The sequence below is a fragment of the Schistocerca cancellata genome, chromosome 2 (genome assembly GCF_023864275.1).
Source record: "Schistocerca cancellata isolate TAMUIC-IGC-003103 chromosome 2, iqSchCanc2.1, whole genome shotgun sequence".
In the NCBI taxonomy this organism is placed as follows: domain Eukaryota; kingdom Metazoa; phylum Arthropoda; class Insecta; order Orthoptera; family Acrididae; genus Schistocerca; species Schistocerca cancellata.
Genome location: NC_064627.1, coordinates 666,732,011 through 666,749,007, shown reverse-complemented (window position 1 = coordinate 666,749,007; position 16,997 = coordinate 666,732,011). Strand labels below are relative to the sequence as shown.

Sequence of the window (16,997 nt, the reverse complement as noted above, 5' to 3'; positions counted from 1 at the left end):
TGGAAAGTTTTATTAATCCATGTCTGTATTTTATTTTATTAATCCATGTTTGTATTTTATTTTATTAATCCATGTCTGTATTTTATTTTATTAGTGTGATTGTCATTTGTAAATGGATTACAGCATGATCTTAGTAAACAATCACATTTTCCTGGCCAAATGAACATATGAAAAAGACAAATTGTAGATTTGTCACTGAACCTCAGGCCAGACTGACTCCACAGTTCCTTTTGTTTACAAGAAAAATCTCTCAACATTTTGCAGCCTTTTGCTGGAATTTCAGGCTAGCGAATAGAAACTTTAACCATCTGATTAATCAAAAGTACACCCTGGCAGCTCTTTCCACTTGCTGAATGTCTCAATTTTTTCAGAGTAATGCAGTGAAAAGTCTACATCTACGTCAATACTCTGCAAATCACATTTAAGTGCCTGAATTCACAATTCTCTATTATTCCAATCTCGTATAGCCCGCAGAAAGAATGAACACCTATATCTTTCTGTACGAGTTCTGATTTCCCTTATTTTATCGTGGTGATCGTTCTGCCCTATGTAGGTCGGTGTCAACAAAATATTTTCGCATTCGGAGGAGAAAGTTGGTGCTTGGAATTTCGTGAGAAGATTCCGTCACAACGAAAAACGCCTCTCTTTTAATGATTTCCAGTCCAAATCCTGTATCATTTCTGTGACACACACTCCCGTATTTCGCAATAATACAAAATGTGCTGCCTTTCTTTGAACTTTTTCGATGTACTCTGTCAGTCCTACCTGGGAAGGATCCCACGCCGCGCAACAGTATTCTAAAAGAGGACGGACAAGCGCAGTGTATGCTGTCTCCTTAGTAGGTCTGTTACATTTTCTAAGTGTCCTGCCAATAAAACACAGCCTTTGGTTAGCCTTCCCCACAACATTTTCTATGTGTTCCTTCCAATTTAAGTTGTTCGTAATTGTAATACCTAGGTATTAGATTAGACTGATTTATCATGTAACCGAAGTTTGAGTTCCTTTTAGCACTCAAGTGGATGACCTCAGACTCTTCATTATTTAGGGTCAACTGCCACTTTTTGCACCTGCAGAAATAAAATTTGATAAAAAATGAAATTACTTTTTTCTTTTGCCATACAGTACTAAAAAGTGAAAAAAGAAAAAAGTAAACCTTACATTTGTTTTCATTCAGGACATACTGAATTTGTGCATACATGTGCTACTACTTTGGTACAAATTTTGTGAACATAGAACATGAGCTCCAGAATAGTGATTTGCATGAGAAATTAACTGGATGGTTACAGGTCATCAGGGGGAGAAAAAAATAGTTGTGGAAATTTCATATTTTGTAGAGAGAGAAGTGCTCTTTCAAGTGGTGGGTAATGCAAATATGTATCACACACCCTTTTCAAGATGCAATGCTTTAAAAGTCAATTATTTTTGCAGCATACATTTTTTGGCCAACTTCATTTCCAAATATCTCAAACTATAAATCAAAAAGATATAAAACATGCAGGTAAATAAAGTTAAGCAAATGACCTAAAACTTACAAAATGTGCACAATGTGAACTGTTCAAACCAGTCTGCCCAGCTTTATAATTTTACCACAGCATGGCGTCCGGTACAGTTGTTTATAGTGAGAAACTGAACAAAAGTTATAGTTGTGTGGTGAAAAACGGAACATACGTAAATTATAACAGTGAAATAGTGAAGCTAAATGAACGTGTATCAAGGCTGCAGTTAATTGTAGATGTACTAAAGCGGGACATTGCGCATTTAGAAAATGAAAATGCCGAACTGAAAAAGGCGCGTAATATCCCGATCGCCAAAGCAAGTAAAACACGGAACTGGGAGCACAGGACTAGCATGATCACGGAAGAAAGAAGCGAAAAGGTGATAAATACAACGAATGGAACGAACTGCGGCAATAAAAGCAGTTTCAGTGTTCTACCTACAATAAACGAGTGCTCTGAAGTGGATATAGGCCTACAGGCAGAAACAACAAGGCAACATATGTTTACTAGGCCAAAAAGGGTTGGTCGTGTGAAACCCAGTGACTGTAGAATTCCTGTGGTAGCAAAAAACCGTTTTCATGCACTAGATTCAGATATAAATGTGGAATCCACGGAAAACTGTGACGAAAACAACACGCCGAATCTATATAGTGACAAGCACATGAGCAGAAACTTCCGCAATAAACGTGAAGACAAACTCAAAGTGAAAATATTCTCTGATAGCCATGGACGTAAGATCGCAAAAATACTACGTTACAGTCATTGTATACAAGCAACTAGTATTGTCAAACCAGGTGCACCCATCCAAGAACTCATTAAAAACATAGAAACTGAAAATGATCGTGATATTGTCGTCATAGCTGGAGCCAATAATGTATATAAAAACGACCTCCACAGTGCAACACGAAACCTTAAGGCAATACTAAATACAACACAAGAGAAATCAGTTTTTGTAGTCGGAATTCCACATAGGCATGACCTTTCGGAATGGTCATGTGTGAACGTGGAAATCATAAAAGCAAACAGGCAATACTCAAAGATTTGCAGGGCCTACCAAAATGCATATTTTATAAGTATGGACTCCTTGCAAAGAGACTGTTACACGAGACATGGCATGCACCTTAATAACAGAGGCAAGAAGATTCTGTGCCAAAACATCAGCATGATACTGAAAGCATCTGACAACCAAGAAGTAATTGCTGCTCTTCCTGTTCCTTGCTTGACGCAAGCAGAGCCTGAAGAAATGGTTACTTCTATTGCAGCAGTAGAAGTAGAGGTGGAAGCAGCAATTATACCTACACACATAACAAACGCTGCAGCAGCAGTACCTACCACACTTCTACAGGATTCAACAGCAGCGGAAGATGAAGCAACCTCCAAATCTCCACTCTCACCAGTTGCCACAACAATGCCTACAGCAGCAGCAGTACCTATCACACTTCACCAGCAAGATTCAACAGCAGCAGCAGCAGCAGCAGAAGAAGAAGAAGAAGAAGAAGCATTCGCCTTATCTCCTCAGTCACCAGATGCCACAACAGTGCCTCCACACACCATAACAGCAGTTCCATCAATTCCTGTAGTAGCAGCCTCATCTACAATATCATCACAAGGAGGGAAGAGTAGACATACAACAGTAGATGTGCTACCACTCCAAGTGAACAATTTTTTAGTAAAAGGCAACAAGAGGCAGAAATCCAAAAGATAAGCCCTGAAAAAGGTTTGAAAACCAATCACCATAGTGTTCAGTGTGTAAGCAATAAGAGCATGGATCTTAAAATATGTTACCTTAACGTTCAAGGACTGAAAGATAAAGAACTTATCATAAATGAGTTTGGTCTTGATAACCAGTTTGATATTTTTTGTCTGAGTGAACACTGGGCTAATGAGAATGAACTTGCAGTTGCCAAATTTGACAATTTTAGTATAGAAAATAGCTACTGTAGGAAAAAGCACATTAGAGGTGGTGTGGCAATTTATTCCAACCAGTCACTCAATTGTACAATAACCAAACTAGACCTAAATTCCTTGTGTGGTGAACAGCACTTTGAAGTTACGGGTATAATCATTAATAGTCACAAGCTAATAGTAGTATCCATGTACAGATCACCAAAGGGAAGCATTAACATATTTTTAGAAAAAATGGACATGCTATCGAGTGAATTAAGTAATATTAAATGGCTACTCTATGATATTGCAATAGGAGGTGATTTCAATGCTGATTTTGATGTTACTAAATGTAAGGGTAGTGTTGCAGATCTGGAAAACTTACTAAGACAATACAATTTACATCATGTTAATAACAGGCCCACAAGGAACAAAGCATGTTTAGATAACATCTTTGTAAACTTCAAGACCACTGAAAACACATGCGCAGTTGTAGTGTTCCCATTCTCTGACCATGACTCCGTATCTCTAAATTATGCAAGTAAAATTCCCATCAATAGGAGCAATGCAAACAGACCTGTCCCAACAGTTGTGATTACCAGACCCGTAACTGAGGATAAAATTAACACATTTTGTAATTCCCTTGCTGACAGAGACTGGTTTGGCCATTGTAGTGTCGATCGACATTACACTTCAAGTAATGACCTGCCAGCCAAAATAATATTTGATAGATTTTTTAATGCATTCTTGACCCTGTTTGACTATAGTATTCCCATAAAGAAAATCAAAATAATGGACAGCAGCCACAAATCCAGATCTCAAAACAGACAAAATATATGGTACACTAAACAGCTGACAGATCTAAAGAAACAAGTTTTGTTACTGTACAACATATACAATAGTATGAAGTCTGACTGTGCCAAATCAGCCTATGTGGAACGCAGGAATGAATACAAAAAAGCCAACCTGCAGGCCAAAAAAACCTACAATGCCAACAGCATACATAATTCCACCAATAAATGCAAAACCGCTTGGAAAGTAATTAACAATGCTGCCACAGATACTAAAAAAAAGACAAAATTAATATCCCACCACAAACACTCAATGAGTTTTTTATTAATTCAGTGAAAGAAATAGGAGACGCAATTATCAAACCAGACATTAGTCCATCTGAGTTACTCTCCCAAAATTGGGGTAGACAGTCACTAAATACAAGCATGCTAACCTTCTCTGAAGTAACACCTAGATATGTACAAGGGGTCATAAAACAACTGAAATCATCTGATAGCTTAGATATATATGGCATATCATGCAACCTGCTAAAAAAAGTGTGTGATTGCATTCTGTACCCTTTAACACATTGCATAAACAAGTGCTTACTTGAGGGATATTTTCCTGATGAGTTAAAACTGTCTAGGGTCGTCCCAGTATACAAAAAGGGAGATAAAGACTCTCCATCTAGTTACAGGCCTATTTCAATAGTACCCGCATTCTCCAAGGTAATAGAATGCATCATGTACCAACAATTATCATCTCACTTTGAGAATCTAGGAATAATTAATGCTACACAATGCGGGTTTAGGAAGAATTTGTCAACCATTGATGCAATCAACACGGTAGTCAGTTACATCCTCAAAGTTTTTGAGAACAAAGGCTTTGCTAAGGTCTCATTCTGTGACCTAAGCAAGGCCTTCGACTGTGTTGAGCACACGCCACTACTAGAGAAACTAAAATTCTACGGCATCAAAGGAAACAGTCTCAGACTATTAAAAGCTTACCTCAACAACCGTAAACAGGTATAGTTTGTGTTGGTAAGGAAATGTCAAACATAGAAAATGTTAAAGTAGGTGTGCCTCAGGGATCTGTACTGGGGCCCTTCCTGTTTCTGATAATGATCAATGACCTCTCCTCGTTCATTAGATCCACCACTGTATTGTATGCAGATGATACGACTTTTCTTCATCGCAGTAACAATCTTAATGATCTTAAAACCTGTGCTGAAAATACACTCACTAATGCAGCATATTGGTTCAGAGCAAATGGTTTCCTGCTAAATGAAAATAAAACTCAACAGATAATCTTCACTCTAAGAGACAAGCCACTATCTGATGACCCTAGTTCTGTTAAATTCCTGGGAGTTTATTTAGACGGAAAGTTATCCTGAGGCCAACATGTAAACTATATTAGTAGTAAGCTATCTAGAGTAATTTATTTATTAAGACAACTCAGAAATTGTGTACCTGAAACATACATCAGATCATCTTATTTTGCATTTTTCCAAAGTATAATATCCTATGGCATTATCTTGTGGGGTAACTGTAGTCATATACATGACATCCTATTATTGCAGAAGACAGCCATTAGGATAATTACAGATTCTTCACATAAGGCTCACTGCAAACCCTTATTTACCAAACAAAAAATTATGACTGTAATAAACCTCTATGTATACAATGTCTTAATCTTTACGAAGAAGAACCTACAAGATGTGAAACGTAGAGAAAATGTACATTGTTACAACACAAGAAGCATCAAACACATATACACGCCTTACCACAGACTATCCAAATCAATAAATAGCTATGAAGTCACAGGGCACAAACTATTTAATAAGCTGCCACATGCCATACAGGATCTTCCTGAACATACATTCAAAGAAAGACTGCATGAATGGTTTATTGCCCACCCGTTCTATGATATCAATGAATTCTTCAACTGTAAAATGCAGTAATCCAACAGATGACCCACTGTACATTTATTGTAATATAAGCTAAAATATTTCAGTAGTCAATACCTTATCACACTGTATTATATATTGTAACTTCATTTGACGTTGTCAATTGCTGTAATGGCCTAAAGACAATAAAATCTTTATTATTATTATTATTACACTGAAACACAGCTCTTCAAAACGTTAGAAATGTTTGCTTGTAGTTTTATTAAAAAAATATTGAAAATACATAAAAATGACTGGTGATCTAAGAAATGAAAAGCCTTATGTAGCTTTTACAAATCTTTAACATATTGCAGCGTGTCAGCAACTGTGAAATGTACAGCAAATAAACAATTTTTTCAGCCTTCAGTTGCAAGGTAATTTTACTCGTTTACCTAGGTTTCGATTCCAGTAATGGAATCTTCTTCAGAACAAAAAATGAAATTATTTTGTGAGCCAAACACTGGCCATGTCACAGATTAAAAATTAAAACATTAAAGAAAACTTTCGAGCCGCTTACGTGTGGTCCTGATTTATGGCCGACGCAGCTCCGTCTACGTTCGCCCTAATGGTTTTAATTTTGACTGACATAATCTTATGATTATGCGTCTTTAATGTTTTAATTTTTAATCTGTGACATGGCCAGTGTTTGGCTCACAAAATAATTTCATTTTTTGTTCTGAAGAAGATTCCATTACTGGAATCGAAACCTAGGTAAACGAGTAAAATTACCTTGCAACTGAAGGCTGAAAAAATTGTTTATTTGCTTTATGTAGCTGGTTTTCAGTGTTAAGAGACTTGTAATCACATATTAAAATATGTAGGCTAGAAATTTGTGTATATTTTTGTGGTCACTAATCAAACCAGCAAACACAATTTGAACAAAATCGGAGACAGTAAAGTGAGGAAAATATCTAAAGCTGGATAATTACTGAACATGAAATAATTCAAGACATGCAAGTGATTGGAATAGAGTGGGTGAGGAAAGGTACAAGAAGTTTCTAACCAGAATGTTTATTTCAAAGGTGCATGCACTCTCACATTGGAAATGTTAGTTTCTCTCCAAAGATAGCATGCATCTAACAATGAGCTCCACTACTATGTGTCTGGAATGATTTTTTTCCTACGTCCCAATGCAGTTCACCTCCACTTGTCATTCCATATAGCAGCCTTTGAGTTCCTTGCTTTCAACTTTCTCTCATCCCTTCTTTCTCGCTCCTATTCAAGTTTATGCATTTGAATTCTGCTGAATATGGTTTCATTTGTTCACTGGAAGTGAACATACTGATCGAGAAAAGGTCCACTGTAGTTATACAGTACTGTAGAGAGACTAGGGGGTATATCATCATCTTGCACAAATCCTTCGCTTAAAATGCCATACCAGCAGTCTCCATTGAACTTGGAGATCCATGCGGAGTCTAAAATTCTATCTCCACTCTTCCAGTCCATGTGGGAACAAGACCTGTGATTAAGAAGGTAGAGTTGTATTTGCAAGGAGCAGTTTTCATATCACTTTCCAACCATTCAGACTAAGATTTTCTGTGAAATACATAAAGTGCACAAGTCAGCGTGGTGTTGGACTTCTGCCATTACGCCTGGTTATAATTTACTCTTTACATTTATCCTCTCTTTCTCTTCTACATTCCTTTTTGAAGTGCCTTTCTTTCGTTATTATGCACTATGTTTCTTTCCTTTCCCATATTTCTTGCACACTTAGGGATGTGGGGAGTTTGTTCTATTTATGTTTCCATTGACGTTGTGGTGTTACCTTTTTATTTTATTATCTCTTCTTCTCATTAATTATTGAAACAACATCACTTTGACATGTAATTTTAATTTTCACCAAAAGCACATTCAACACAGCGGGAAAATACACGTCTTTCGTCTCAAGACAAGAGAGAGAGTCCTCCATTAGTTCTTAAAAACAAACAACTACGCAAAAAAAAAAAGAACAAAATTATTTATAAAATCGGTCGCTGGCGCAGCGCTCTTCGGCGTGCGCGATCGTAAATTATAACTTTGCGGAAGTCAAAGTACCATTACAATGCCTCCTCTACTGACACGCTCCGCAAGCGAGCGTGGCAGTATAGAAAATTTACATAGATACATACATATATGAGAAAATAAGAAATTTACATATTACAAAAAAAAATATTTCTGAGCACAATGCGCTTTGCATATCAGTCTTTGTATACAGTCTTTTTGGTGTGTATCTTCTTTAGGAGTCGTAACATTAATGTCTTTGAATTGCAGCGTAGTATCGTTGCTTAGCACAGCTTTTGAATTCAGTCCACATGATTCATGTTTACAATGGAATTCATTCTAACAATAAATGTTTCTATTATATTGCTCCAATGTCTTTAAACGTAGTATCGGATTCTGAGTGTGTGTGTACTGCCTGGATCTCTTACGTGTGACTTGAAGAAAATCCAAAGTTTGTTCAATGTGTCAACACGAAATTGTGATCTCCAGCAGTCGAATTTTGGTGGCGTCTACCGGGGTATAAATGGTCAATGAGGGCACAGGAAACACCTCACTGCCTATGACAGGTGATGAGCTTGTCTTTTACACCAACCTGAAGACCTGCCGGCTTCCACAACACCATACACTTCAAAGCATATTGACACTACGTAAATATTTCTTGACCAGTGTTCCATCACGTTGGTTTCTTCTTTGCATTTTCAGTTCCATTTATATGAATCATGTGCTACATGCACAAGTCCTTTGCAGTTCATTAACATCTCCTTAAAATACATCTCTCGATACAATAAGTACATGAATATACAAATATTTACAATTAATCATTACATGAGATACATTGTTGTCATATAGTACATATACAGAATTAAATGAAAAATATAGCAAATTTTTTTTTTTTTTACATTCAATATCATTGTGCTGACATGTGAATTACATTACATTCAGATTGAAATATACATTTTATTTGTTAGCTCATTCTTTTTCCGTTACACTTGCAACATTTGAAGATAATTGTGGCAACTCGCTAGAATATTCAACTTAAAATTCATCTTGCCTCCTGGAATAAAATTTACACATATTTCAAGCTTCAAGACAGCCCTCTGTAGGAGGATAGGTTCATGGGATGGTTGCTGACTACTTCATAAATACTAGTAAAGTGATCCCCTACAATGGACTACACAAAATAAAATATGATAAATACATGTTAACTTAATATAACGTAAAAGTTCCTATACCTAATACCGTTTCTAAGTGTGGTGTCCCCACTAAATATCTTAGGATCCTACAAGTATGTACATCAGTGTGGTAAGTGAATATATATATATATATATATCTAGTTCAAGTCAATCATGTTCCTATAAAGTTTGTGTAGTTCATCTCCTTCCTTTCATGAGTGTCAAGCAATATAAATAAATGTTTTACTTAATAAATAAATAAATCTTCTTAGATAATTGCTGCTGCGTTCCATGCTGTATATCCATTCTGTATTTACCTTGTGGTACCTGTAAAATTCTATTCGTAAATAAATATTTGTGTATGTCTCTCCATACTGTCAGATAATCACGAATTATATAATGTCAAATATTTCATCAACATGTATAAATTTTTCTAAGGAAGGGATGAGAGTATGAGCCACAACAGAGGACTGACGTTTTGTTTTCTCCTTATTCTCCTTTCTATTTAATGGTGCATCAGTTCAGTTCAGTAGATGAGCTTTAATTATGTCATTAGATGACTGCTAAATATGTTCTCTTAAATAATTCTTCCAATATGAAGTGTCAAGCCTACATAACTCCAAAAATTTCATTACAAGTTCCCATTAGATTAGTGTTAAAGTGTTATAGATTTAAATCTTCTGGTATATTTCCAACAGTGGCTGCTGTAAATAATTCTTTCCACATAAATCTATACTTTCACCTTTAGTTATAAGAATATATAAGACACCACATAAGTTATTATCTCAGGCATACCAATCTTTCAATAAATAATATTCTTTCCACTACTTTCATTTGTATTCCATGAGTACATGTGATATAGTGTTCAAATCTAGTTTCTCTCCTCTCAACATATTCTCAATTACTCATAACATTCTCACCTACCCATTATTCATTCTTCAAAAAATAACATATACTTATTCCTCAGCATTATATATATATATTTTCCTCTTATTCATTACCACTTACTTTTTACTTCAACAACAACAACAATAATAATACCCTTTTCTCATCTTATATTCCATTTACCTCTCTCCATATTACTATTTATCCTCTTATTAGACTAAAATTACATTCACTCATCTCATTCAGTCACTCACATCACTCATATCAACATTACTATTATCACATGCCTCCTAAAGAAAATAATTCTGTTCAGTTCTCTGCCTCCTCTAATGTGTATATGCCTCGTCTAATGTGTATATGCCTCAATAGCAACTCCTCTTATAACCAAATATCTTATTAGCTATTGGATGGTTCACATTGCTTTCTAGACTTACCTGCATTCATTAGATTGTAAGTATCTGTATAACTTAAATGTAGGCTCATCATAACTGTATATCATATTCATTATCTTCTCCTCAGTAGCTAACATTTTACTGTATGTATTTTTTCAAATGTCTGTGTGGGTGTAGACCTCTAGGTTTATGTGTTAATGGATATTCTAATGAATAACAGCCAGGGTGTGGAATATTTGCAATTCGGTATGGTCCAGAGTATAAGATCTGCCATTTCCTGTTTAAATGTTTCAGTTTTGTGGGTTTAGGATGTGTTCTTAGTAAAACTAACTCATCAACTTGAAATGTTTGTGCTTTCCTGACACCTCTGTCATATTTCTGCTTTCTTTCCTTAGCTTTGTCACATAATGTTGTGTAAGCTTGTCTTACCTTTTCTTCTAAACTAACATGATTTGTTGTTGCTGTAAATTTAGGTAGAGGGTCTGTCCATTCATTTCTTTCTGTTTTATCCATAATTAATTCAGTTGGTGTGTACCCAGTAGAAATGTGAGTTAAATTGTTCACTATTTGTTCAAATGGTGCTAGGTATTCTACCCATTTTGTGTGCTTCTCTGGTGTGTGTGTTCTCATAAACTGTCCAAATTCTCGAAATGTTCTTTCTACTGGGTTACCTGCTGCATGAAATCTTGAAATTAAAATATGTTTAACATTCTGTTCTTCAATAAATGTCTTCCATTTTAAACTGGTAAAATATGCTGCATTATCCGTGATCATAACTTCAGGTTTTCCTATTCTTATAAAATAATCTGTTAATAGACGTCTGGTAATAGCAGTGGTAGAAACTGAACGTAAAGCATATAATTTTAAATACTTTGTGAAAACATCTAACACAGCAAGGATGTATTTCATTCCTCCACGTGCTTGTGGATAGGGTCCTGCAATATCTAAAGAAATTAGCTGTAATGGCCTCTTAGGTATGATTGGGTGCAATTCATTCATGCTTGTGCGATTAGAATATTTGGCTTTCTGACATATGATGCATTTCCTAATATTACTCAATACTCTTCGCCTTAAATTTGGAAAATAGCAATATTGTATAATCTTATCTGTACATTTGGTTACACCATAGTGTCCCCAAGTTCTGTGTGTAAATAAAATAAAATCATCAACATGAGATTCAGGTAAGCAAACACACCAATGCTGTGATTCAGGGTTTCGTCGGTGAAATAATACTTCTTTGTGTAACGTGTAATATTTTTCAAGATGTGGGTCTGTTCCTGCACGTAATTTATTCTTTATCTGGATCCACCTGGGATCATTGTCCTGCAATATGGCTAACTTCCTGCACATGTTTTTGTAGTAAGGTGCAAATGTACCATCATACATGAGTAAAATTTTGAAATCTGATGTTTGTTCTGTCACATCTGAAAATTCTTGTAGGCCTTGTGGCAAACGAGATAGAGCATCGGCTATAATGTTGGATTCTCCTTTTTATATATATAATATCAAAATCATATTCTTGTAGTGATGCACACCAGCGTGCAAGACGTGGATGTAATAACTTGCATGATAGCAGGAATGAAAGAGCTTGATGATCAGTATAAAGCTTAGTACGTTTTCCCCATAGAAAGTAGCGAAACTTGCGAAACGCCCATACTATGGCAAGTGTTTCGCGCTCGGTCACTGAATATGACTTTTCGCATTCAGTGAGAGTGCGGCTAGCAAAACTTATAGGTTTGATGACTGTTTGTTCATCTTCTACATGAATTTGGAATAAAAATGCTCCGAGTCCATAGGAACTTGCATCTGTTACTAGGCAAAAGTCTGACATCATGTCAGGATGACATAACAACAGTGCATTAACTAAAGCATCCTTAATCGCTTCAAAATCTGTCTGACAGAACTCTGTCCATTTCCAAATATTATTTCTTTTGAGTAAAGATAGAAGATGTGGACTGTTAAGAAGGTGGTAGGGTACAAATTTCCTGAAGAATGAAGATAGACCAAGAAAGGCTTTGAGTTGTTTACGATTCTGTGGGGATGGAAAATTCTTTATTGCATCAATTTTTCTTGAGTCTGGATAAATGCCTTCAGTTGATATGATGTGACCAAGGAATTTGATTTCTCTCCTCCCTAATTTCGTCTTTGATAAATTGATAGTGACACCTGCGTCAGAAAATTTAGTCAGAAGTTGCTTCAAAATATTTACATGTTCTTCCCAAGTAGTGGTGGCAATGACAATGTCGTCAACATAAACTGTGATTCGCGATAACAATTGTGGTCCAAGAACAGCATCTAAGGCTTCAATAAATACTCCAGCACTCACTCGTAGACCAAAGGGTAGAACACAAAATTGATAACTACGTCCCTCACATAGAAATGCAGTGTATTTACGACTGTTTTTATGGAGGTTCCCCTGCCAAAATGATGAGCGGAGGTCGATATTGGTTAAATACTGTACATTATGAAATTTTAAAAGTTGTTCTTCCAAATTAATAGGTCGTGTGTTGATTGGGATTATAACTTTGTTAATTTCTCGTGCATCCAGCACTAATCTTACACTACCATCCTCTTTATTAACTGCTAGGATTGGACTGCAATATGGTGAATGTGACCTTTCAATGATACCCCAAGCTTGCATTTTTTCAATCTCTTTCAAAACTGCGGGTTTCTTTGACCAAGGAATATTATAATATGTTCTACAGTATGTTTTGTGTGGTTTAACATCCATCTCATAAGTATAGCCTCTAATAATTCCAGGTTTCTCCACAAATACCTCAGCAAATTGCTGCAAAACTTCAAGTAATTCAAGTTGTTGTTCCTTCGTCAGATATTCAGATTCTGTGCATTTCTCATATAAATTATTAGGTTTAATTCCCTGAGATACAGCTTCATTAAAAGTTAAATCACATATGTTTATTGCTGCTGGATACACAAAATGTAACTGTTCAAATTTACCTTGTTTACTGTTTAAGTTTTTACCCTGTGTTAACTCTATTGTCAGTTGTTGTTGGTTTACGGTTAAATGACATTTCCCTTTTCCTAAATCTATGATTGCTTGATATTCATTCAAAAAGTCAATTCCTAATATGCAATGCATAACTAATTTGTCTACTACTAGAAAACTGTAATTGAGTGGTATATTTGAAAACGTGAAGTTAATTAGCACTTGAAATTTCACATTCTTTGATTTGTTACCGGTGGCACTTATAATGTGACAATTCTGTACTGGCAATGTTTGTATGTTCATTATTTGTTTGAGTTCATTATATAAGGACATTGAAATTACACTTGCTGCTGCTCCTGTATCTAACATTACTTCCACTTCATAGCTACCAATCATAACTCGTGTTATAGCCTGAATAATCTTCTTTGTTTTACTGGTACTGTTAAAATCTACATCCTGATATAATTCCTTTTCTATTTTCTTACTGTCATCATATCGGAGAAAACAAATCGTCGGTTCCGTTGCGCTCTGCTCCCTACTGACCGTAACTCGAGCGCTTAGCTCGGTCGTCGTTCGTTTTCCGACAAATTCGGTTGTTGCTGCGGGTTGGGTTCATTGCCCAACTCAATAATATTTACATTTCTGTCGCGCGTCACCCAAGTATCAGCTGTTTGGTTGTTGACATTACTCCGCGTCGCATTGGGAGTTCCGTTAGGTACAAATTGAGGGTTGCTGTATTGCATGTGTCGTGGCGGTTGTCTATTGTGATTTCCCCATACATTATTTCGCCCATGACTGTAACTGGTGTTGTCATTACTGTTATTCCTGCAATACATGTTTGGATGTTGTTGGATGTTGTTTCTCTGAAAATATCCTGGATGGTACCTGTTATCCTCTCTTTGATCTCTATAATTTCGGTTCCTCCTTCTGTTGTTGTTATTTTGAATATAACTGTTATTGTTCTGATTGTAATTATTGTTCGGATAACCATTATAGTAATAATTACTGTTTCCTTGCCAATGCTGCGAGTTGTTTCTCCTAATATTGAATGGATTTGTCCCAGTGTAGTGTGAAGTGTTTCTTTGAGTGTTTTGTTGTGGTGTCAGAGGCGGATTCCAATAGCCTCTGTCATTTCTGTTGTGCGTACGCGAATCGCTTGGATGGATCGGATACAGTTGATTGAAATTCCTGATCTCATCTCTGTAAACAACATCTATCTCATCAACATAACTGAAAAAATTCTTTATGTTGTCCTCGGACACTCCTATTAATTTATCACGGTAAGGAAATGGTAAGTGGCTTTTAAGTGTTCTAATTACATCTGGTAAATCTGCTGGTTTTGTCCAATATAATGTTTTGTCTAGGTAGCGTTCAAAATATTGTCGTAAAGTCTCTTTCTTCGGGTTGTAAATTTCTGGATTGTATACTTCTCGTTTTAAACTTTGCTGTTCTGTGATCGACCAGAATTCCTCAAGAAATGCTTGTTCAAACTGTTCAAATGTTAAACATCGTCTTTTAATTGCTGCTCCCCACTTAGCTGCTCTTCCACGTAACAAATTTGTAACATATCGAATTTTGTCGGCTTCTAACCAATGTCTCGGGAAAATACCATCAAAAGAGCGGATGAAAACAATCGGATGCACTTTGTCTTTCTCATCACATGAAAATGTCTGAAAGTATCCATGTCGTACTAATGTTTCATCAGCTACTCCCGATGGTATTATGGGTCCTGCATTTTGTGTCAAACTGTGCATAGTATGTGGTGATGTCTGATAGTAATTTTGATCTTGTGGTAGCATTGAAAATGGTTCATTGAGATTTGTATCACTCATTGGTAATTCTATTTTCGGCTGTGTGCTGGGTCTAGCATTATTATGAGTCTCATTTATGTTTTGGTTGTCTGTTATGGGTTTTGGTATCACTGACGAACTTGGTATTACATTCTCTTTAAGTTTATGTACCTCTTTCTGAATATTATCTGTTTCTCCCTTTACTTGTTCCTTTGTCTTATCTAAAATGATCTGTGTCATTGTCTCAAACTTCTCATCTAAATAATCATCACATAATTTGCATTCATGTACAAGTTTTTCTGCTAGAGTAGTGTCATTCTTTAAAGATGCTACATCTGCTCTGTCTTCAAGCTTTTCTAACTTTTCCTGTAAGGATTTCTGCTCCAATGTTACATCATTTAATCTGTCTGAAAGGTCTGTAATCGTCAGGTCTAAGTGTTCTTGGTTTATTTTTACAGAATTGTGTGACTGTCGTAATTCGTCAATTTGGGTACTGGTTTTCTGTTGTTCAAAAACTACTGTTAACAATTTCTCATTACATCGTTGTAAGTCAGTTTTTGTCTCGTCACTGAATTCCACAAATACCTTTTCTTGTCTCGTAACCTTGTCTGATAAGTCAGTAAATTTCCTTTCAAGACTACTGGTGGTTTCTGTCAAGTCGGCAATTTGTCTCGATTGTTTTTCAAAATTTTGTTTTATGTCCCGTGTCAGTTCATCGAATTTAGTGTCAAATTTCCCAATGTCACGTTTTAAATTGTCATTTTTCTCGTCTAAAGCGTCAAATCTTTTGTCTAAAGTGTCAAATTTTCTGTTTTGGTCACCAAGTAACTTCAGAATCTGGTTGAGCATGTCAGAGTCCTGTGTCTTAGTTTCGTCATTTTTTCGTGTCTGATTGATGTCTGGTTCTGAAGTTGACGTTGTCAGTGTCACGTTTTTTCGCGTAGTACTCACTCTCCATTCGCCTGTATATCTGTTTAAATATAGGGGTTGTTGTCTTAATCGATCTGGTAAAATTATGTCTTGAACATCCTCCCTATTAAGTTCAATATTCATTTGACTGTCGGACATGTTTTGCAATGTGTCACTTTCACTAAGCTCGTCCGCGGAAACAATTTCTACGCGTCTAGCGTCCATCTTGCGATTTTCATAATTAATTGCAAATAAAATTTTCCAATGGTAAAAAAAAATTTTTTTTAAATATGATATGTTGAAATCTGAAATTTCTCTTATGGAAATGGATATTTCTATATGATTTCTAATTAGAAATTGACTTATTAAATTGGCACTGAAATTTCCCTCGCACAAATAAATGACTGCGAATATGCTCTTCACTTATCATTTGCAATAATAGTAGTAAATCAATTTTAACTACAATTTGAAAAAAAATAATTTCGAAATAAATGGATCGGAATAAAGGAAGTACAGATGGCTGCTTGAAACTGGAAAAAATGCAAATTGCTGTACTCACCATTTTTTCTTTGTCAGTCTTATGTTGCAAATGTAGCGTCAAATATACAGTTTTCAATCCAAAATTTTTCTTTCGCGTCCGTGCAAATTATTTTATGGAACGTTATTCTTTTCCATTTTTTTTACCAAATTAATTTCCTCAACATGAAAATGAAAATTAACACAAATTAATAACAGGAAAACAATATTGTTGTAAATTTCATGCACGTAACATTACAATTTAAATGAATGAGACTTAGTCCAAATTCATTTTCTGATGCTATTAAGT

The 16,997-nt window shown here is 35.7% G+C and overlaps 1 protein-coding gene across 10 annotated transcripts in view; it reads left to right on the top strand.

The window, feature by feature from the left end:
• Positions 1 to 16,997, top strand: part of LOC126162377 (epsin-2) — a 169,338-nt gene that overhangs the window by 45,640 nt on the left and 106,701 nt on the right. The window lies entirely within an intron of this gene.